Source organism: Ambystoma mexicanum, chromosome 14 (genome assembly GCF_040938575.1).
Source record: "Ambystoma mexicanum isolate Mex_15411 chromosome 14, UKY_AmexF1_1, whole genome shotgun sequence".
Classification (NCBI taxonomy): Eukaryota; Metazoa; Chordata; class Amphibia; order Caudata; family Ambystomatidae; genus Ambystoma; species Ambystoma mexicanum.
Genome location: NC_090940.1, coordinates 409,134,386 through 409,157,159, shown reverse-complemented (window position 1 = coordinate 409,157,159; position 22,774 = coordinate 409,134,386).

Sequence of the window (22,774 nt, the reverse complement as noted above, 5' to 3'; positions counted from 1 at the left end):
AGTAATAGAAATACAACAATTTATGAATGTCGTATAGCAGGGTTATTAGATGATGGTGAAGTTGTATTCTTGAAAGTAAAAGACTCTTTATTAGCAACAATGCACTTAATTCCCCAAATTCATAAGAAATATGATGACTTTCTACTTTGCAAACTGATAAATGATGGCATTGGCTTGATTACAGAATCACAATCAAAGTATATAGACAACTTACTCAACCCTCTTGCCCACTCTCATCTTCTATAAAAGACACCAAAGATGTCTTAAAACAACTAGAACATGTAGATTGGAATGAAAATAATGCATTTGTTACTTAGATTTATCCTCCATATGTACATGTATAGAACATGGCAAAGGCATTGACTCAGCCACCTATTTTTTTAAAACAAGGTCAATATCTTTACACCAACAAAATGAGATGACATCGAATATGCTTGGGTTTACGCTTAACAATAATATTTTCTTTTCCAATGGAGAACTATATAAGCAAAAATAAGGTAAGGTGATGGCAGCCAAGTACTTGCCACATACGCCAACCTGTTCATGGGCAACTATAAAATAGAGCATGCTTGGACGCATCCAGCATGTAACCAGAACCTCAACATAATCTGTTGGGGTTGTTAAACTGATGACATTCTAATAACCTAGAATGGAATTAAATCAGAGATGGATTAATACATCAGATATCTCCATCGCTATATCTATTACATTACATGAACAATGAATTATAGCACAGAAAAACACTTGTTTCTGTATTTAGTATTATATACTGCAAAAAACGAAATACAAACTACAATATAAACAAAACCATCATCCGGCAAAACTATTCTCCATGCAACAAGAAATCACCCAATACACATTATGAACAATACACCATTTGGTGAACTTCTACAAACAAAAGGGATTCTAGTAAGATTAAGACTACCAATTGAAGGCAGAAGAACTTAAGAACAAATACAAATAAAGAGGATACAATGCAGAAATAATTGAAAAAGCCTCAGAAAAGGCAAATACAAAAACAAGATCAGCCTTACTTGGTGCAAATGGAAACAAAATTCAATGAAACATTGCAAGGTTTATAACAAGACAAAGCTCACAGAATTATACCGTACCAAAAATATTGAAATGACAAGGGAAATTCCAAACATCAGATAAAGTCCTCAAGAAATAAATCAAGGAAAAAATGATGGTAACAAATCAAAAAGCAAATACCTTAAAAAATGCAATACATCCTGAGTTTTTTTTTAAACTGACAAAGAAATTATCCAAATGAAAATTGGTTATAAAGCAAAAGAAAATTGATTACTATAAAAGTGCCTAGTTGCTAAAAAAATAAATAGAAGATTTAATACGCTGTAATACAAAATATCTGTTCTACATGATACAATGCATTTGTCGGTTGACATATATAGGAGGTACAACAAGAAAACTCAAAGCAAGAATTCAAGAACATATCTGAGCAGATAAAACACCACAATGCAAAATACCCAATGGCTGCACATCGCCAAGAGAAGCATCAATCAATAATGGACCTCAGATGTGTTGGAAATGAACATGTAAAACCTCCTTTCAGCAGAGAAAATCATCATGAATTATGTCAGCAGGATGCAACATAGATTCAAACAATGGACAGCTTGACCTTGATTTAAACAGAATAACAAACTTTGTATATTCTTGTAATCTGAGAAATCCGGGATACGAAAAAAATGTAGTATCCTTTATTGCTTTTGTTTTAAGACTTTGTGAATGGGGGGGCAGTCTTTAAGACCGCAAATAGGACAAAGGGAACAAATGTGGATGAACAATCATGGGTAGAGTATTTCTCCAGTCTGTTTAATGGCACAGATCCTTCCTTGCTGTGCTCGAACTCCAGCTCCCCTCACCGTTTCATGCACAAGGAGGAATCCCTGGCCATTGTTAAGCAGACACGTAATGGTGCCCCAGGCCCAGATGCAATTCCAGCTGACCTTTTTCAAGACCAGGTCGATATCCGGGCACCATTGTTAACCGTGGCCTATGATGCCTTTTTGGAGTCTGGCCAATATACACCTTCTTGGAAGTCTGCTATAATTTTCCTTCTTTAAAAAAAAAAAAAAAAAGGCCACGGCAGCCCATTGTCGTATCAACCCTTCTCCCTGCTTGATACTGATTTCAACATTTTTGGGAGGGTGTTATTGGGGCATATCGACATCTGGCTCTCGGAATATTCTATTCTTTCTGACCTACAGCTTGGTTTTAGAGCAGGAGTGGGCACTATGGAACAGGATCTGAATCTATATTTACTGGTTACAAACTCTGTTTTCTTTAGGGGTGAGGCCATATATCTTGCATTCATGGACCCAAGCACAGTCTTTGACAAAGTGAATAGGTAAAAGCTGTGGGCCGTGCTTGGGTCCATGAAGTGCCCAGAAGAGATCTTGACTGTGTTGAAGGAGTTACATACTGGAAATCGAGCAAGAGTGCATAGTGGGCCGAATGGGCAATGTATGGCCAGCTTTGAAGTTGGTTTGGGGGCTCCGTCAGGTCTGTGTTTTCGTTCTGGTCCTTTTCATCTTGTATATCAATGGTCTACACAATGCTTTGGTGGACTCCCAGGCAGATTTCCCGAGGTTTGGTGGTATGGCTTTCCCCACCTTAGCCTACGCTGATGATACGGTTTTGATTGCCAGAACTCCAGTGGCCCGTTGAAATTGATTAATGCCTACACTTTTCATGAGCAACAATTGAAAATTAATACCATGAAATCTGCTGTGATGGTGTGTGTTGGGAGGAAGAGGACTGTGAAAATGAACCCTATAGTCTGTAACAGGGCTGTCATTCCAAGAGTAAAGGATTTTGACTATTTTGGTGTCCATCTTTCAGCACCAGTAACGGGTAGAACCCATCTCAATAAGCAACAATTGAATATGGCCCAAAACTTAATTGGGTTTTCCCATTTTATGGCTCCGTTCCAAGGTCAACCTTTAGATCTGATATTGAAAGTTTATAGTACTCAAAATCCACTTTTCTTTATGGGGTTGCATTAAAATGTCTGATTTTCAGACATAGGCAAATACATTTCGTAAGTGGGATGTCATGATGCCCGCTCCCGGGGAGCCGGTTCAAGCCCTGCGTCCCCGAAAGCGGACATCCAGTCCCCAAGGAAGGACCCAGCTCAGGTGAGCATAACATGGGACTTCTGGGGTCTGCCCCCAATTAAGCTGTGCAAAAGGAATTCGGAGCAGGCTTTCTAGAGGACGAGTAGATGTTAGAACCGATCTTCGTCTGGCTACGTCTCTGGTCAAATGAGAAGGCAAGTTTGACACATTTTATTATTCAGTCCTTATTGGGCAGAGACAATTTGCAGGAAAATTCCTTGGCTTTCTTTTATAAGTAATTATTTTACTGAAAATAATGCCTCCACACTTTTCACCCCCAGCACGTTGTTGCCACTTGCACATTTACAACATTACTAGCGCATGTTTAGACCTGCAGTTAATGAGAAAAGCAAATGCAAGGAGATATCAATCCCATCTAACAGAGCTATAGCTGCTAGTATTCGGGTGGGTCTTATTCAGCCATATCTTCTCCTGAGTCTGAAGAAGGGGGACCATTGGCTGATTAACCGTGCCTGGTTCAACAGCTTGCTGTTGAGGGGAACACTGTCAACTGAAAGGGCTTTTCAGATTTAGCAAGCTGTGCAGCATGCAGAGATGTTGTGGAAGACTTATACCATTTTATTTTGTTTTGTCATGCTTACAAGGACATTAGAAAGGCTACTTTCTTTCCCGTTTTTAGACATTTTAAATAGAGACAATAACGATCTGCATTATTCTCACTTTTATCCGCTGATTGCCATATGTTGCCTGTCCTTTTTAAAAAGAGCCATGTATTTCAGAAAGGGTATTGTGGCTGCTTTGTGAATTGTATTATTTAGTTCCCTGCTTATTTGCATTGGAATGTGTTTTCTTGTCATGTGTTTTTGAATGGTATCCCTGTTATATGCCAATGAGAACATTTTAATTGTGATTACATTTTATTTCTATGTTGTTTGATGGATGTGTTCACCCGAATAAACGTATTAAATGTGCAGGATCTTAATTTAACATTGGAATGCTCTTACTTCAGATGCAGACATATTGCAAATTCAAGGTAGAAAGGTGAAAATGTCTTAAGGAAAATCTGGTTCATTCAGGAATTTGTTGGTCCATAGCTTTTTCAAACCACAAAATCCAAGTAATGAAAAGTGGCCTACCAAGCATCAAAATAATGATGGGGTGTCACAAATGTAAGACATGTAGATTCGCCAATAACTGTAAGGATTTTATAGGCAAAGGAAATCCAAAGAAATCAAAAAGAAAACAACATGTTTGCACCTAAATGTTATCTATAACGGGGTGTGTCCATGCAAACTCTTTTCTGTAGGCAGCACAACATGAAGACATTACAGCATATGAGAGCTATTAGAAACTTCAATGATGCTTATCCTGTAGCCAAACATTTCTCAGAGGTGCATGGATTAGATATTACACCTTTTACCTTTTTTGCAATTGATTACATTGTCAGAGGAGACAGCACAGAGCAAAATCTCAAAAATGTACACAGCAGAACTATTTTGGACTTAGGTATGAAGCAGCCACAAAGACTTAATATTGATGAGGAACTCTCTATCTTTTTAGCGCATTCAAACCAGGATCTTTGAGAATATTATTCTGCTCTCATCCGAAACTTGGTTGAATTCAGATGTCCTGCGATTTATAATCTAATGGATATGCAATTCCTTTGTGACAGTTTTTGTTTCTTCTCTGTATTTTTGGATTTTTCCTCTTTTCATTGTTTTTTTTTATTTTTTATTTTGTATCATTTAGAAATGGTCACATAACGAGTTGTTTTTAATATGTTTACATTTTGTTATGGTGATTGTATAATATGTATAGTTGTTCAAATGTATATCCTTTACTTTTCATCCATAATGGTTTGATATATACTATCTTGGGCATTGGATGATGTGTTGTAATGGACTGTCCTACTGCCCTCAGTGGTGTGACATAATAGATATGTACATCTAGAATATATACACTAGGATTGTATGTATACTTTTGATAAACAGAGCACGACATAGATGACTCAGTAAGTAGTCAATGTGCACACATTTGTTCACTTATATATTTATTCATCTATCATTGTTCCACTTATTTTAGTTTCATTCAATAGTACATTATCGATTTATTTTAATAGGGAGGGCTTTTGACAATAATGTAGAATATTATTTTAATGGGCACTTGCTCTGGATTTATTGTGACTAAAGGAAAAGAGCACAGGTGTACAATTTACATTTCATTTGGAAGCATTAGCTTTGATGTGCTTTCGTGTGTGCACCGTCATTTGGGTTATTTGATATGCTGTTTCATTCATGTTGTGAAGATTGCTGCAGTATGATTTGTGCTAGATGTTGGAGAGCATGAACCTCTAATCACTCAGGAGGATTTCCTTTAAAGATAGCAGGGCTTGATATATTGAAATGTTCTGTTTGTAATTGCCATTTCTTTAACTATGTCATCATGCTGTCAACAAAACATTGCTTCATACTGTCGCTACACTGTAAAGATATTCAGAAGCCCTGATCATTCTCAAAAGTTGGATCTTGTTGGCATAATGCAATGATTAAGAGAGTGTACGTCTCTCTAATGTAGGAGACATATGAATCCACAGTGCATTGGCTTTATGTGCCTCTTTCCTAAAATTGTGATCAAGATTGTAATGTCTGAATGTTTGTGTAGGCATTTACCATTTACATTGGTGCATTGCTTGCATTCCTTTGGCTAAGCACCCAAGACTCTAGGCCCTGGCCACAACCACCACAGCATAACACACCCATGCAAGAAAACATTTTGACTGTGGTATGTGGGTTGCATAGGAAGTATGTTTTCAAAAGATTGTGTACTGGTTGCCAGTAGTGTAATGGTATTTATAGGACAGTAGACATGGTGTGTGGTAGTTGGTTTGTTGGACTGTGTTCAGAATGTTGGTACCTAAGGCATTTTGGGTTGTAGTTAGTTGTCATGTATCTTACTCTTTGCTTTGTTGAGGCTGTATGCAGTGTTTTGGCCAGGCCATGCACACAAAACTGTAGGCTCTGGCTACAACCACCACAGCATAAAACACCCATGCAAGCAAACATTTTGGGTTGTGGTCAGTGGTCAGGTGTTTGCTTGAATGGGTGTGTTATGTTGCGGTGTTTGTGACTCCAATCATTGTATACTTACAATTTGCTTTGTTGAGCCTGTATGTAGTTTTTTATGGTATGGGAAATTGGAGTAGACATTGTTTTTAAATTCTGTGTGATAAAAGAAAAGATCACATGTTAGTGTAGGTAGTTTGTAACGGGTTATTACACTGCATAGTAGACATTTCTGTACTTTGTCGACCCTCATAGTTAGTACTTTACAAGCACTATGCTTCAAACCTTTTTCCTGTGCAATTTGCTCAGTTCCTGTGTTTGTTCATAAAATCATTGCGTCTGTGGGTAAACAAATCCATGCAGGATTTTTAAAAAAACTTTCTACGTCATGATACAATATTTTTCGGTGGTTGATTTCAGTAGGAGGAATTGAATAGGTGTATGGTTTTTGGTTTGGAAGTGGTGGTAATATTGTTGCAATTAAATATAGTTGGCATATTCTAATTGTTTATTTCTTGTTGCATTTTAGCAGTATTCATTTATCTGTTTGGTCGTTGCAGAATTTGGGGCAGTTAGATACCTGTTGGCATATTCTAACTGTTTATTTCTTGTTGCATTCTAGCAGTATTCATTTATCTGTTTGGTTGTTGCAGAATTTTGGGGCAGTTAGATACCTTTTGGCGTATTCTAACTGTTGATAGTTTTGAAGTTGTTGAAGGTATTTTTATACGTAATAAGTGTTGCAGGGTTTCCTTAGAAAAATTTATATTGCAGTTTTCTGGTTGTAGTTCGATGCCAGTTGGCGTATTCTAACTCTTTATAGTTTTTCACTGTTAGATAGCTGTTGTCTTATTCTATTTGTTCATGGATTTAAAGGTTATTGAGGACATTGTGTAGATGTTTATACTCAGATTAGTGAATAGAGTTTGTTTTTAAGAATATTAATTAAGTGTTTGCAAGATTTGCAGGTAATCTCTGTTTTAGAGTAATGGAAGTATCATCACATTCGTCCCATCCACATTTCTTTTTTATGTATGCAGTGGAGTGACCTGCACTGGTTGTGGCTCCTGCGTGGTAGATTATGCCTACTGTTGTGAAGGTTTTTCTTCCCAAGTGATAATTGTCCATGTGTGAATCCAGTCAGCGTGCAGTTGTTTTTGGTACCATCTGCATTGTAACGCAAAAGAATTACTATTACGTATTCACTATGTGACTGTATTTGTAAGGTGGAACGATTATCAGAATTGCAAGTAGTACATAATCTGCCATGGTTTGCATTTTGTACAAGTTGCTGAAATTGAATGGATTCACAGTTAGGTATGGATACATACACAAAGCGTTCATTAGGGACTTGTCCCTGTGCCACATGGCTGCAGAGAGAGCATGTATGTTTCCACATGTATGAAATCTGCAAGATTTCATTTATAGGTATGTTTTTGTTTTCCACTACTTGTAGTAAGTACATTAGAAATTATTGTGGATTTTCTTGTGTGTTTATAGTTTATCTGACCATTCCAGCACAGTAGTCCAATTCCTGCTTTATTGCAGAAACACTGCAAGTGTTGTCAGGATTGTTGGTTGCATTTCTGTGAAGGACTAGCATTTACAAACATAATTGGTCTGTCCTGTTTAAGTAAATGTTTTCAACTTTGGTGGCAATTGGAATAGAATATTGATTGCTGCGAGCCGAGGTGTGAGCCAGTCTGCGGCAGTCCTGCAACCAGCCCACATCATTGTGTGAGGAAGTTCGTTTTTTTTTTTTTTTTCAAAAACCCCAGAACACCGCGGAGCGGTGAGCGGAGCTGCGAGCCGAGGTGTGAGCCAGTCTGCGGCAGTCCTGCAACCAGCCCACATCATTGTGTGAGGAAGTTCGTTTTTTTTTTTTTTTTCAAAAACCCCAGAACACCGCGGAGCGGTGAGCGGAGCTGCGAGCCGACGTGTGAGCCAGTCTGCGGCAGTCCTGCAACCAGCCCACATCATTGTGTGAGGAAGTTCGTTTTTTTTTTTTTTTTTCAAAAACCCCAGAACACCGCGGAGCGGTGAGCGGAGCTGCGAGCCGAGGTGTGAGCCAGTCTGCGGCAGTCCTGCAACCAGCCCACATCATTGTGTGAGGAAGTTTGTTTTTTTTTTTTTTTTTCAAAAACCCCAGAACACCGCGGAGCGGTGAGCGGAGCTGCGAGCCGAGGTGTGAGCCAGTCTGCGGCAGTCCGCTGCAGACGCGCAGCAAGCGTAAAATGGAACCCGAGGTACGGCCAGAAGCACGACCGCTGCTAGTGATCCCACCATCGGAGCGGGAGCCGGCAGGAGTGGACGAGCCTTTGCTGCCTCCCAACATCATCCCGGAAAGGGAACCAACAACACCAACAGAGCACGGGAGAGATGATCCAGCATTAAACCTGAAACGGACCAGAGGTAAGCCGTCAACGAGGACTCAGTTGAAACCTCAGAAACTCTCGCAGACAGGTTTACCGGCACTATGGGCGCAGTCGCTGTTGCCATTGAGTAGGCAAACGACAAAGGAGTATCCACCGGAGGCCAACCAACAGCCTTCGGATCTGGTGGACCACGTAGACCTCGTGTGGCAATCCGGGGGGGTCAATCGAGTACCCCGAGAGTTTCGCCCGGAAGGAGCATTCGCCAATGAGGCTGAGGAGATGGATCAGGTGACGGATGTGAGGATTCAGAGGGAATCAACAGACGAGAGAGGCAGCACGCTCGTCCAGCCCGTCCAGCCCGCCTATGCCGCTGCTGGGGGCTCGCACACCGTCTTGACGACGAGAGGTGAGGATGCTTTGGCTATCGGAGGATGGCCAGCATCGGCACCTTCGCGGGGCCACAGCGGTGGAGTGGGGGGGGGTGGTCAGATCGGAGAGGTGGACGGAACCTCGACAAACCCGGAGGGTAAACTCCCGGGGAAAATTACAACAAAGGAACAGGACCTCCATCTTGAGCAAACGGGGGAAGATCCAAAGGGACCCGTAGGAGAGAGGCCATCCTGTCAAAAAACTGGTGAAATTGGGGAAACTACAACAAACAAATCAGACTTGGTGCAGAACACACTAAACGTCAAAGCGATGATCCACTCAACTTATAAAGAGCAGATTTCGGATCAAAGCAAATCCGCCAGATCAAAGAGGAGACAATTAGACAGAGAAACTCCAAAAGCCAATAAAAGATCAGGAGAGATAAGCTTCGCGGAATCACTATCAGAAAGTGACGAAGTGTTTATAGACAGTGAAACAACAGGCACAAACAGCAGACAAACCGATCAGGAAGACTCAACTAAGGAAACGGACTACGAGCAAGTAAAAACAAGCCGTAACCAACAAAAAAAGAAAAAAACGAAATCGAAGAAAAATCAGTCCCCGCGAAAGAAGACCACACCTCAACTAAACAAGAAGACTTTGAAAAATCAAAATCAGAGGAGTAGAGTGGAAGGAAATGCGATAAAAACAAAAAAACTCGCAACCACAAAGCTGCCGGCACCACTATTATCGTGCTCCTTAAAAACCTTCTTTACGCAACAGTTCAAACGAAAATTAACAGTGGACTCGGAGGTATCTGACGCAGAAATGTTAGAAGTGTTGCAAGAAACTATGCCAGGGTCGAAAGTAAGAAGAACAGTGGAAACCCCAACCAAGGTCGGAGGGTTGAATAAACATGAAACCCAAACTCAGATCAGTAACCTAGAGTCTCCAGGTACAGAGCCTCAGTTGGACCGAGAAAACAATTCCCGGGACCCAATGATTATAAAAAAAACAGCTGCAGAAGGGATCAACGGAGGGGAGTCAGAGGCGACTGAAGTACGCCGTATCCACAGCCACCCTGTGAAGGAAAAACAAAATCTATCCCAAACAAATAAGGAAAAAGACATACGGTTGGCGTGGACGCAACCCCACCAGACTGCAGGACTTCAAACCTCCCCAGAGACTGAAACAAGCAACGAAGCCATAAATCAAGACCTGAGAGCAACCGGGCAGAGCCAACAAGTAACAGATCAGGCTAACATCTCTCAAATGGACTGCCTGGGTCCTCAGACTCGGGAGACGCCAAAAAAAACAGAAAAACCACAGTCATCACAAAAAAATCGACGGTTAAGCGACATTGCCATGGCTATTCATAAAGATTCGTCAACCAAAAAACCGGACATGACCACAATCATGTCGGCAATGTCTATTGTTCTAACACCTTTTGCAAGCTATATGAAGCACTAAAAGAAGAAATCCAGGACAACACAGCAATGCTCTTTAATATGATAGCAAAAATGGCGCATGTAGAAAGCTATATAACAGCAGTAGAAGCACAAAAAAGTATTCAAGAGATCCTGTGGGAAAATAAAATCGAGACTCTAGAAAGGAAAATCGAACTGCTGGAGAAACAAAAAAATAACCCGCAAACAACACAAGATTTAAAAGGGGACAAGCATGTGGTAGACAAATTTAAAAAATTAGATTATGAGAGGAATGGCCTGGAGGTCATTACAGAGAAGAGCTCAGTAATTCCATCATCGACTCAAAATAAATCAGCTATACCGAGAGCTTCACATACATTCTCATCGGAGGCTAGAGCAAAACCACCACATCTAGCCAAAAGTCAAAACAAAATAGAGATGAAAAAAGATGACATCCAAACTCTTGATGCCCAGCCCCCTCAGACGCCCTCAGATCGGAGATCACCTAGGACGGTGGAAGAATTCATCTTAGATTCAGCATTGATGAACATATCACAACATGACAAACAAATCCAAACTACCACGAAGTCACAGGAGTTAACAGCTGCCACGATAGACAAGTTAAAGAATGATGAAACAAGCAACAAAGAAGGAGAAAGATCGCTGAGTAATGATGAAGAAACATGGGTGCTTGTGAAGCGAAGGGAAAAATTGCCCGAAAAAAGAGATGTTAGAGATTATAACAGTAAAAATCAGAAAGACAACAAAGCATCACCACAAAGAGTGAGGCGAAGAAGCAGAAGTACCCCGAGAAAACAAGTTCAAGCGAGGCGAAGAAGCAGAAGTACCCCGAGAAAACAAGCTCAAGTGAGGGGAAATGGGAAAATGACAACAGAAGAAAGAGGTAAAACCCGATTGTTCAAACTTGAGCAACAAGTCAAGACTTTTTAATTTTAAACAGGCCAACAGTTCTGCAGATCCTGAAAAAATCGAAAACGCTCAGGGACCTCAGAACAAAGGACCTAGACTTGGTCGAACCGTACCACAGGGGTAAGATAGCAAAAGCATTTTTACATGTAAAAGCGGAGAGTATAACGCACCTGGACAAATCAGTGTTTGAAGAGCTGAAAGATATGGGCTTCCACTTGAGAGAGCTAACACACCCACCCACAGCGGGAAGAGCGAAGCAGAAATCCAACAAAAATAAACGATCAGAGCACACATTACCATTCAAAAACTGAAAGGCTGTATTCTCATAAGCGATGGAACGAAAAGAGGGACATCAAGCACGTTCGTGAAGACCCAAAAGATAGCCGAAGAAATGGGCCGCTGAATTGGGAGGGAGCCTCCAAGTGGGGAAACAGTAAAGCACGTTTGAGTAGCCTCCAAGAAAGCAGTAGTGACCCACAGGAACGGAGACCTACCAATAGAAGCAGAGAAAATGAGAAATCCACACAACAATTCAAACATTCCGGAGGAGAAATAATGGCTCAAAAGAGTTCACCTAAAACACAAGAATCAAGATCGCCGAGAGGTCCGTGGGATTGGTTTACATCCACCTGGTCAAAGAAATCACAAAAATAGCAACAAATAGGACGGAGTCCCGAGACTTTGTCGTCGGCCCCCATCTTAGAGGAACGGCCCGAACAAAACCACTACAAGGTAGGCTCATGGAACACCAGAGGGCATAATCATTTAACAGTACCGGGGGATGTAAATCTGGGTTCACTTGATATAATATGCCTTCAAGAGACGTGGCTACTTGAGAAACCCTCACTGGACGGATTCTGCTTGGAAACATCTGCTGCAATTAGAGGTCCTTTAGGAAGACCATCGTCTGGCTTGCTTACAGCCATCAAAAACGGATTAGGACTGGAACCTCCAAAGAAATGGAGTGAAGCATACGAAATGCTGGTGACCCTTTCCACATGGTCTCCCCCCAGGGAAAAGGGAAACGGCACCACAAGAAACACCTTAGCAATTATAAATTGCTATTGGAATCCCCAGCGGACAACAACAAAGGCTTTCTGTGCAAGAATGAGTGCGACTATTGACCAGCTCTACGAAGATTTCGACGATATCGAGATCATGATATGCGGCGACTTAAACGCCAATTGCAATGAAGAAATAGAGAGAACAGAAACAACTGCAACACAAGAACGAGGAAAAGCCTGGATGAAAGTAACAAGCGATAGAGACTTACAAAACATAGCGACACTCTTCCCAAATCAACTGAACATCCCGACTTGGGAAAGGGAAGAATCAAAAGCAACCCTAGATTACATCTTTGTATCATCTGGACTGGCAGCGAATATAGTGAGCTTTAAAGTGCTGAAAACGAACAACAGCGACCATAACTTACTTATTTGTAAGTGGAATGGCCGGAGACCAACTAAAGTGGTATATAAAGCCACACTTGAAACAAATGTGCAACAAACCCGTCTACGTATAACGGAGGCAAATATTCAACAAATAAAACCAGCATGGGATAAAAAAATAAGAGCAAATCAACAAACAAAAACAATTGAGAAACCGGATTATCTACCACTTCTAATACCATACCGGAAACCAATAGTCGCTAGAAAGAAGCCTGTACCACAGGCCGCCCACGCATACAACAAAGAACTTGTAGAACAAAGGAAACTAGGGCGGCAATTAAAAAGAAAGGCAAAAAAAACAAATCAGGCACAAGACTGGCTAAACTGGAAATTGGAAGTAAAAAGATACACTGCCTGGAGAAAACAAACAAAAGCAACACAATACCAGTTGGACGCAGAAGAAATGATGAAAAAACTGATCACCAATAAATCTAGCGACTTCTGGTTTTTAATTAAAAAAAGTAACATCATACAACGTAACACCTACAAATGCAGTATCAGAAGTAAAATGGATGGAGTACATTTCGAATGAATTTGAGGAACCTCAGAAACTGACAAAAGTTCAGAAATCTGTAACAAACTCGACTTGGGTGTCGGTAGCCAATGTGGAGGACATTGAAAAAAAAATAATAAGCTTGAAATCATCTAGAGCACCCGGCCCGGACGGATTGACAAACACCATCCTAAAAGAATTCCCTAAAGAATGGGCAAAAGTGATTGGAAAGATTTTCGAGATCTGTGAACAATCCCATCAAATTCAAGATACTTGGCTAAAAGCAGTCATCGTCCCAATATATAAGAAAGGTAGTCGGGAGGACCCCGCTAATTATAGACCGATTGCTTTATTAGACATTCTGGGAAAGATCTTTTCATCCCTCATCCTGGACCATCTGAGGATATGGGAAAGGTCATCAAAATCGAAAGACATATTACAAACAGGCTTCCAGAAAAACGGAACGACAGCAATCAACATTCTGATAATAAACATTTTCAAAGCAAAAATCAAAGAAGGAGCACCAAAAATATATCTGGCCTTTGTGGACATGTCAAAAGCATTCGACAAAGTGGACAGAAACATGCTTTGGGGAAAATTGAATGGGTGGGGATGCCCAAGATCACTGTTAGATCCACTAATCGCCCTGCACTCAAATACAACGGTAAGAGTGAAATTAAACCAACAGGGAATTCTCTCGGAGGAAATTCAAGTAAAAAGAGGCGTAAAACAGGGTTGTCCTCTTGCGCCCGCACTTTTTATCGCCTTTCTGGGAGATTTGCAATACTCGGAAAATGAGATCAGAACGTTCCCTCCGAAACTAGGGAAAACTCATATTCCCCGTCTCCTATACGCGGACGACGTGATTCTCATCGACCAGACCAAAGTGGGTTTACAACGAAAATTAACAAACTTGAAAAAATATACAGATGAAAACCTTCTGGAGATAAATAGAAATAAAACAAAAATCATGATCCTTGAGAAACATAGAAAGAACCCAACAACCAAGGAGGCATGGTATCTGGACGACATAAAAATTGAAAAAGTAAAAAATATCAGATATCTAGGGTTTGAAATAGACAATACAACAACAGACAAAGCTATGCAAACAGTACTCTGGGACAAAGTGAAGAGCTTGATAGCACAAATGAGAACAATAGACAAGAAATTTGGCAAATTCACCTTAACTCCGGCAATCAACTTCTATAAAATGAAAGTAGTGCCCTCGCTAACAAGCGGTATGGAAGCCTCTCTCTGTATTCCGGAGAACATTTGGAATAAGATAGAAGGTATGGTCTGGAGATCTGTTTTGGGATTGCCCAAATCAACGGCAATTGCGGCCATTAGAAGGGAACTTGGGCTAACGTCTTTGGCTTCGATAGTCGACGTTAGCGCAATGAGGTTATTTAGAAAAATCATTCTGGCAGACTCCCTCCCGATCTACGCTGTAGTTAAAGAAGAAATGATAAACGGGAATTGCACGATATTTAGAAATTGGGCCGAAACTAGAAAAGAAAGACTGTCGCAAATAATGTGCACGGAAACAGATTTAAAAGAAAATCCAGACAAAATCAAGCGGAAAATGCAGGAAATGGACTGGATTAAAACAATAGAAATAGCAGCAGACAACAAATTGCTACAGCATCTTCCACCTACATGCAACAAATTAAAGGTACCTATAAAATACGTCAGCAAATTTCCAGAAAAGAAAAAAAGACACTTGTTTATGAAAGCGAGACTAAATACACTTCACACAAAGCAAATACTCGCCATCCGAGGTTTGGTGGAAAACCAAGCATGCAGGTTATGTAAAAATGTGGACACCGTGGAAACGATTAGGCACCTGGTTTTAAACTGTCCATACACCAAACAGAACAGAATCACTTATCTATCTCCGTTGATTACAACTCCTTGGATGTTCGAAGAGGATAACATATGGAACAGATTGATCTCAGGTGAAGCTACGCGGTGGACAATGGCCATGACAAACCTAATCGAGTTGGCTTTCAAACAGATAAATGAAATTCTTCTTATCGAAGACGCCTCATTAATACAAACCTAAGGAGTATCGGAACAATGACATTGGAAACGTATCTATTGTTTATAAAAAGATGTACCTCGATCTGTTGAAAGCCAACTCTCCGGAGAATCTTGAAGAGTTAAATGCGTAGATCTTTTTGATAAAATTACAGGTCTCGGCCTGAAATATAAATCAAATAAATAAATAAAAAAAAAAATATATATTGATTGCTACATTTGCATTGCAATTTACACCAGTTGTATTGGAAAATTTGAATGAACCAGACAGTTTTGTGTCTAAGTTATTTGTTGGAAGTGTGCGTTGTTTCTTTGAAGAGGTAGTTGGTTTTGTTTGTGCAGTAGATCCTTCTTTGGTTGTGGTCACTGATGAAGTATTAGCTTCTTTTAATTTCTTTGGAGGTATTGTTGTGAGATCCTGTGTAATTTGAGTCTGAACTAGTTTTCTTTTACAAACTTTTGCTTTTTGAGGAACAGGATAGGTTTTGAGATGGGGTGTGTAGAGTGCACATAGTCTATTGTATTCTAAAATGCAAGGAATATCAGCGTTTACTTTACTTGCATCAAAGTTGACTCGAAATTGTCCTTCAAGTGTACGTAAGCATGATAGCGCTACATAGTTCATGCCTTCTTTAAACACTGTGCTGCCAATATCGATCAATGCTTGATCTAGGGTAAGACCTTGTGATTTATGAATGGTGACTGGATATACTAGAGATAGAGAACATTTTTCTCTGCGTACATACATCTCTTTGAAATGTAGGAATTGGGCTGTTGAGCATCCTATCCTTTTAACTTCTGACAATTTGTCAAGGTTAATATTGACAAACTGAATTTTGTTACCATGTGGGTATTTTTGAAAGCCAACAACTATACCAAGTATTCCATTAACTAGTCCTTGCTCCACGTCAAGGTTACGTTTGAGCATTACTCTACAGTTTAAAGATAATTTTTATATTTTCTCTTAACCAGCTGTGTTAGAGATAGAGTTTTCTAAGGAATTTAGTCGTGCTGTGGCTTGTTCACACATGGGTAGTGTCATACCGTACATGTCCAGTTTGTCTCTGGAGTAAATCTGAACTATTGGTTGCATTTCTTTTTTCAACATTGTTTCATTGAATTGTGCACAGCTTGCAAGAGTTGGCATCAAGGATATACAGATTACATTTTTTTTGTGCTAATTGTTCCATGACATCAGTAGCACATGAGTTATGCCCGTAGAGTACATGGATGTACCTGGTATTTAATATAGATTATGCTTCTTTAGATAGCACACCAACTCTAATACTTTTTAAAATGTTGGCTCGGGTGAGGTCTGCAGACTGACGCATGTTTTCAGTTAATTCTTTGTATTGGAAATGTTGCCAAAGATTGACATTTCCTATGCTGCTAAGGGTTTTACGGCATAGTTTGTGCCCTAAGGTTTTAAAAATAGGTTCACCTTTAACTGGTGTTAATTGAAGATCTCTGAAAACAATAATGGGGGTAATTCATAGAATTCAGCGCACAAGTGGCGCACGTGGCTGGCGCACAGTGTGTGCGTGCGAATCCCTGCGCCAGCCGCGTGCACTAAAATACATTTCCGCGCACAGCGTATTCATGGATTCCAGCCACCAAAACCAGCCGTGGCGCACAGTGGCGCAGCGACCCTGCAGCAGCGCCAGTTATGCCCCCAAGAACGCCCCTTGCGCAGGGAAAAGCCATCAAAATCTCCAATCCAGCGCAAAGGGCTGCGCTAACCCTGTACCAGCACGGCAAGCGGGGTACGTGTATCACTGGGGTGCGCGGGAAGTTTCTCACGTGATTTCAGCTGGGTACGTGTTTTACTGGGGTGTGCGGGAAGTTTCACACGCGAATTCAGCAGGGTACGTGCATTTCAGGGGTGCGCTGGAAGTTTCACACGTGTTTTCAGCAGGGTACGTGTATTTCAGGGGTGCGTGGGAAGTTTCCCACGCGATTCCATCAGGGTACGTGTATTTCAGGGGTGCGCGGGAAGTTCCACACGCGATTGGCCCTGTGCGAGCAGGGTGCGTGTATTACTGGGGTGCGCGGGAAGTTTCAAATGCGAATTCAGCAGGGTACGTGTATTTCAGGGGTGCGCGGGAAGTTCCACACGCAAATTCAGCAGGGTACGTGTATTTCAGGGGTGCGCGGGAAGTTTCACACGCGATTCCATCAGGGTATGTGTATTTCAGGGGTGTGCGGGAAGTTCCACACGCGAATTCAGCAGGGTACGTGTATTTTAGGGGTGCGCGGGAAGTTTCACACGCGATTCCATCAGGGTACGTGTATTTCAGGGGTGCGCGGGAAGTTCCACACGCGATTGGGCCCGTGCGAGCGGGGTACGTGTATTACTGGGGTGCGCGGGAAGTTTCACATGCGAATTCAGCAGGATATGTGTATATCAGGGGTGCGTGGGAAGTTCCACACGCGAATTCAGCAGGGTACGTGTATTTCAGGGGTGTGCGGGAAGTTTCACACGCGATTCCATCAGGGTACGTGTATTTCAGGGGTGCGCGGGGAGTTCCACACGCGAATTCAGCAGGGTACGTGTATTTCAGGGGTGCGTGGGAAGTTTCACACGCGATTCCATCAGGGTACGTGTATTTCAGGGGTGCGTGGGAAGTTCCACAGGCGATTGGCCCCGTGCGTGCGGGGTACGTGTATTACTGGGGTGCGCGGGAAGTTTCACATGCAATTTCAGCTGGGTACTTGTATTTCAGGGGTGCGTGGGAAGTTCCACACGCAAATTCAGCAGGGTACGTGTATTTCAGGGGTGCGTGGGAAGTTTCACACGCGATTCCATCAGGGTACGTGTATTTCAGGGGTGCGTGGGAAGTTCCACACGCGATTGGCCCCGTGCGTGCGGGGTACATGTATTACTGGGGTGCGCAGGAAGTTTCACACGCGATTTCAGCTTGGTACGTGTATTTCAGGGGTGCGCGGGAAGTTCCACACGCGAATGTCCTGTGTACGTGTATTTCAGGGGTGCGCGGGAAGTTCCACACGCGATTCCATCACTGTACATGTATTTCAGGGGTGCGCGGGAAGTTCCACACGCGATTCCATCAGGGTACGTGTATTTCAGGGGTGCGCGGGAAGTTCCACATGCGATTTCAGCAGGGTACGTGTATTTCAGGGGTTCTGGGGAGTACTACACGTGAATTGGCCGTGTGGGTCCTCCTAGGTGTTCGCTCTACAACCTCCAAGGCCCCTGCAGGCAGCCCACACCACGGGGGACTACCCTGCACCCTTGCTCATGTCCCGCAGGCAGCCCATCCACCATGGGCATGCCCCCCAGCCAAGCCACATGTCACCTTGCACTACTGATCAACAATGCATGTCTCCCAGCACCCCCACCCCCCAGCAGTGCAGGGCACCCTCCACCAGGCCCCCACTCCTGTCTCCCTGCACCCCCATCCCCCACCAGTCAGGGGCACCCTCCACCAGGCCCCCACACATGTCTCCCAGCACCCCCACACCCCAGCAGTGCAGGGCACCCACCACCAGGCCCCCACTCCTGTCTCCCTGCACCCCCATCCCCCACCATTCAAGGGCACCCTCCACCAGGCCCCCACACATGTCCCCCTGCACCCACACCCCCCAGCACTGTGGAGCACCTGCCTGCAGGCCCCCACTCATGTCCCACTCATGTTCCCCTGCACCCCCACCCCCCAGCACTGTGGGGCACCTGCCAGCAGGCCCCCACTCATGTCCCACTCATGTTCCCCTGCACCCCCACCCCCCAGCACTGTGGGGCACCTGCCAGCAGGCCCCCACTCATGTCCAACTCATGTTCCCCTGTTCCCCCCACCCCCCAGCACTGTGGGGCACCTGCCAGCAGGCCCCCACTCATGCCCCACTCATGTTCCCCTGCACCCCCACCCCCCAGCACTGTGGGGCACCTGCCAGCAGGCCCCCACTCATGTCCCACTCATGTTCCCCTGCACCCCCACCCCCCAGCACTGAGGGGCACCTGCCAGCAGGCCCCCACTCATGTCCAACTCATGTTCCCCTGCACCCCCACCCCCCCAGCACTGTGGTGCACCCTCCACCAGGCCCCAACTCATGTTCCCCAGCCAACATGTCATCACAATCTAGATCCCTGGTCCCTATGGTCAGCCTCCAAATGCAAAACACCCACCCGAGTATTGCATCCACCCACTTAGAAATGGCAATAACATGATAGAACACCAATTGCAAGTTTGGAAACGAACACATGTCCCTCACATACACCCAATGGGTGTCAGTGAATCTCAAAACCCATATCATGATATGCATGAAACCAATGAGATGATACTACACATTGAAGTTTGATCAAAAAATATGTATTAAAGGAAACATGAATTGAATCAAACATACAAACAGAAATGGGAATGTAAAAAAATAAAAAGAAGCATGTCCGTGAAAAAATGCAAAACCAAAAATCATAATCCAAAGGAATGGTGTCCATGTAAAATGAAAAGAAAATCCAACAGTGAACTATGTACAGATGAACAAGCCAGGGTCCATGATCCCAACAAAAGAAATGAAACCTATCTAACAACACTACCTAATGAAAAAAAACTATATACAAAAATGTGGCCCATTGTCCAAAAGGTCCAAAAAAAATGCAAAAACAAAGGAAACCTAACACTAACTACATAACTATTTACAAGGGCAGCGGGCTAGTCCAAGGCTCACTGGATGTTGTCATGGGACAGGGCATCATCGAACTCCTGTTCAATGGCTTGGAGGCGGGCATGTTCCCTGGCCCGAGGTTTCGCAGGGATAAAGCAGTGTCCAGCTCCAACTCCTTGCCAAGACCCTCGAGGCACTCAGCCCGCCTCAGCGCCCTCCGCATGGAGTTCTCCGCCCTGACCATTGTGAGCCGTTCCTCCTCTGCCCGCTGCCGCTCCGCACCTATCTGCTGGTCCAACCGCTCCCACACGGAAGCCATTCCCATTCCAGGGTTCTCCTGCCCTCCGGCCGATGCCTGCACCCCTGATGTTGATGGCCCCGAGCCATGATGCCTCCCACGTCGAGCCTGCCGCTGCCTCCGACGCAACTGCCTGTGCCAGCACGACGGCATCCAGGCTGATGGAATCCACTGACGCCATTGTGCACGTGCCCTGCCCAATGATGCCGTCACATCCTCCATCTGCTGGGGTCCAGTTGCTGGTGTGTCCACCCCTGCTGGACCTCCGACTCCGGACTGTGGCAGGGATGGGATCCCCAACGAGCTGGCTGCATTGGTCGGGGCAGGTCCACAGGGGGCCCTGGTGGCATCTGGGCCGGAAGACGGCATGGAGAACGACTGGTGCATAGTCTCCACAGAGGAGGAGAGGGTCGCCAGATTGGCCGACACATGTAGGAAACCCCCGACCATGGCCGATCCCAACTGGGCCACGTCGGCACGGTGCTCTCCGTGATGACGTGCATGCTCCTCCCGGGAAGCACGCACCTCATCACGAATTGCACCTGTGCGCAATGCGACACCTATCAGGACCTTCTCCATACGGCCAGGGGTCCCCTCGTCCACAGGTGGAGGGAAGTCAGATGACATGGACATCCCCCCTACCTGCGGACGGGCCTGGGATGGGGCATCCCTGCTGGTGCATGGTGGTGCAGTCACAGTGTCAGGGACAGTGACATGCACAGGCCCCTCCACGGCAACCTGTGCTGCCTCCTGCCCCTGCCCCTGGTCTGCAACACTTGCACCAGCAGGGATGCCCCCACCAGGCCCCATGTGCGCCTCAGTAGCGGCCTCCTCCTCCTCTGTGGAAACCACCAACCTAGATGGCTCCACCCCGTCTTCCGCCGTTGCAAGCCCCTGTGGGGGCTCACCCACCCCTTCCGCTTTGCTCCACAGCGCCGTCTCCGCCCTCTTCTTCACATGGCGCGGTGTAGAGGGAGACATAGAACACAAGCATCAGGGTACTGTACAATGGTCCCCTAGACAGGAAGCAATAGCAGATGAGTGGCACTGTCAAAGATCACTTCCATCATATCCATCCACAACACATGGGTCAGTGCAGGTAAAACACATGCGGTAACAGGCATGGCGCATGCTATGGACATTAGCATACATGTCCAAGGGATTCTTGAAACATACAATGTTGTTTTGGAACTCACATGCATCATGGGCCATGCCTATCACATGCACACACTTCACCCTAGTTTCATCCATCTGGCCTCGTACACCACAGACACAGTGGATACAAGGATGACTAGGCTGCACCAGTGAACCTGAACATTGCGACAACATGTGTCATGCATCCCTGGCATTCACAAGTCACAGACACACAGACATGGACAGCATACATGTACATGGCATCGGCACCCATCCCTCACCCCCACCCATGTCCAGGAACAGAGACTGGCATGCTTTCATGTGGCCATTCCGCATAGGGCAACCCCTGTTGCATTTGAACACATGCACCAACCATGTGGTTCACACATTACTGGTCTCACATGCATGACGTCCCTGCACACACACATGCATACATGGCCTATATCACACATACAGGCAAGTATCAGACAACCAGCACACTGCAACATGCCCTGTCTCGCACAGCAATGCTTGGCCACTTACCGCTCAACTCCAGACGGGTCTGCCTCTCAAGGATCTGGGCGTGGAGCGCTGGGCCTACGCGTTCCAGGACCCTCATCTGGATGGTACTCATGCGGCCTCAGCCCCCCTCCACGAGGCGCCGGGCCTTCAAGAGGGTCCTGGACCTGCAGTCATCCCAGCGCTTCTTGACATGTTGGTAGTCGCGGACTGCCACCCCCTCCGTGTAGATGGCAGTCACGATGTCTGTCCAGATCCGAGTCCGTCCTTCCTTGTTGGCACGCTTACTTCCGAAGAGGGCATCATACTGCCCCAGGACTTGCTCCACCAGGACACCAACTTCGGTGGCAGTGAAGCTGGTGCCCCTCTGCCTCTCTGGCCGGGGGTTGCCAGTGGTGCCAGATGTTGCAGTGCCCGACAGGGCAACCCCAGAGGCAGGAGTGGGTGGGCAACTGGGTCCTGGGGCTGGGCTGTGGAGCGATGGTATCCCAGTCGGGAGTCTTCTGTTCCAGCAGGGGTGGACACAGCAAATGGACCCCTGCAGATGGCTGATGTGCAGGCACCAAATGGCAGGGCACGGTGCATACGCGATTTCATTGGACCAAAGGCCCTTAGTGCGTAAGCGCGTCTGTGACGTTTGGCGCACGGGCGTTTCCCTGGCAGGGCTTGTAGATCCCACGTGCCTTTACATTGCTCTGTACGTGGTTTTCGTGGGGTGCAGTGCGTGTGTTTTCCAGCCGTTGGGGTTCACACGCTATTACTTCACAGCGAGTGTTGGCTACGCGTTCTTCTACACGCAAGGCAGACGGTGAGTGGTAGCCCGCTCCCCCAAGCCCGATCGCGTGAAAAACTTCACGCGAACCCCTGTAATACACGTAGCCCGCTCCCCCAGGCCCGATCGCGTGAAAAACTTCACGCGAACCCCCGTAATACACGTACCCCGCTCCCCCAGGGCCGATCGCGTGAAAAACTTCACGCGAACCCC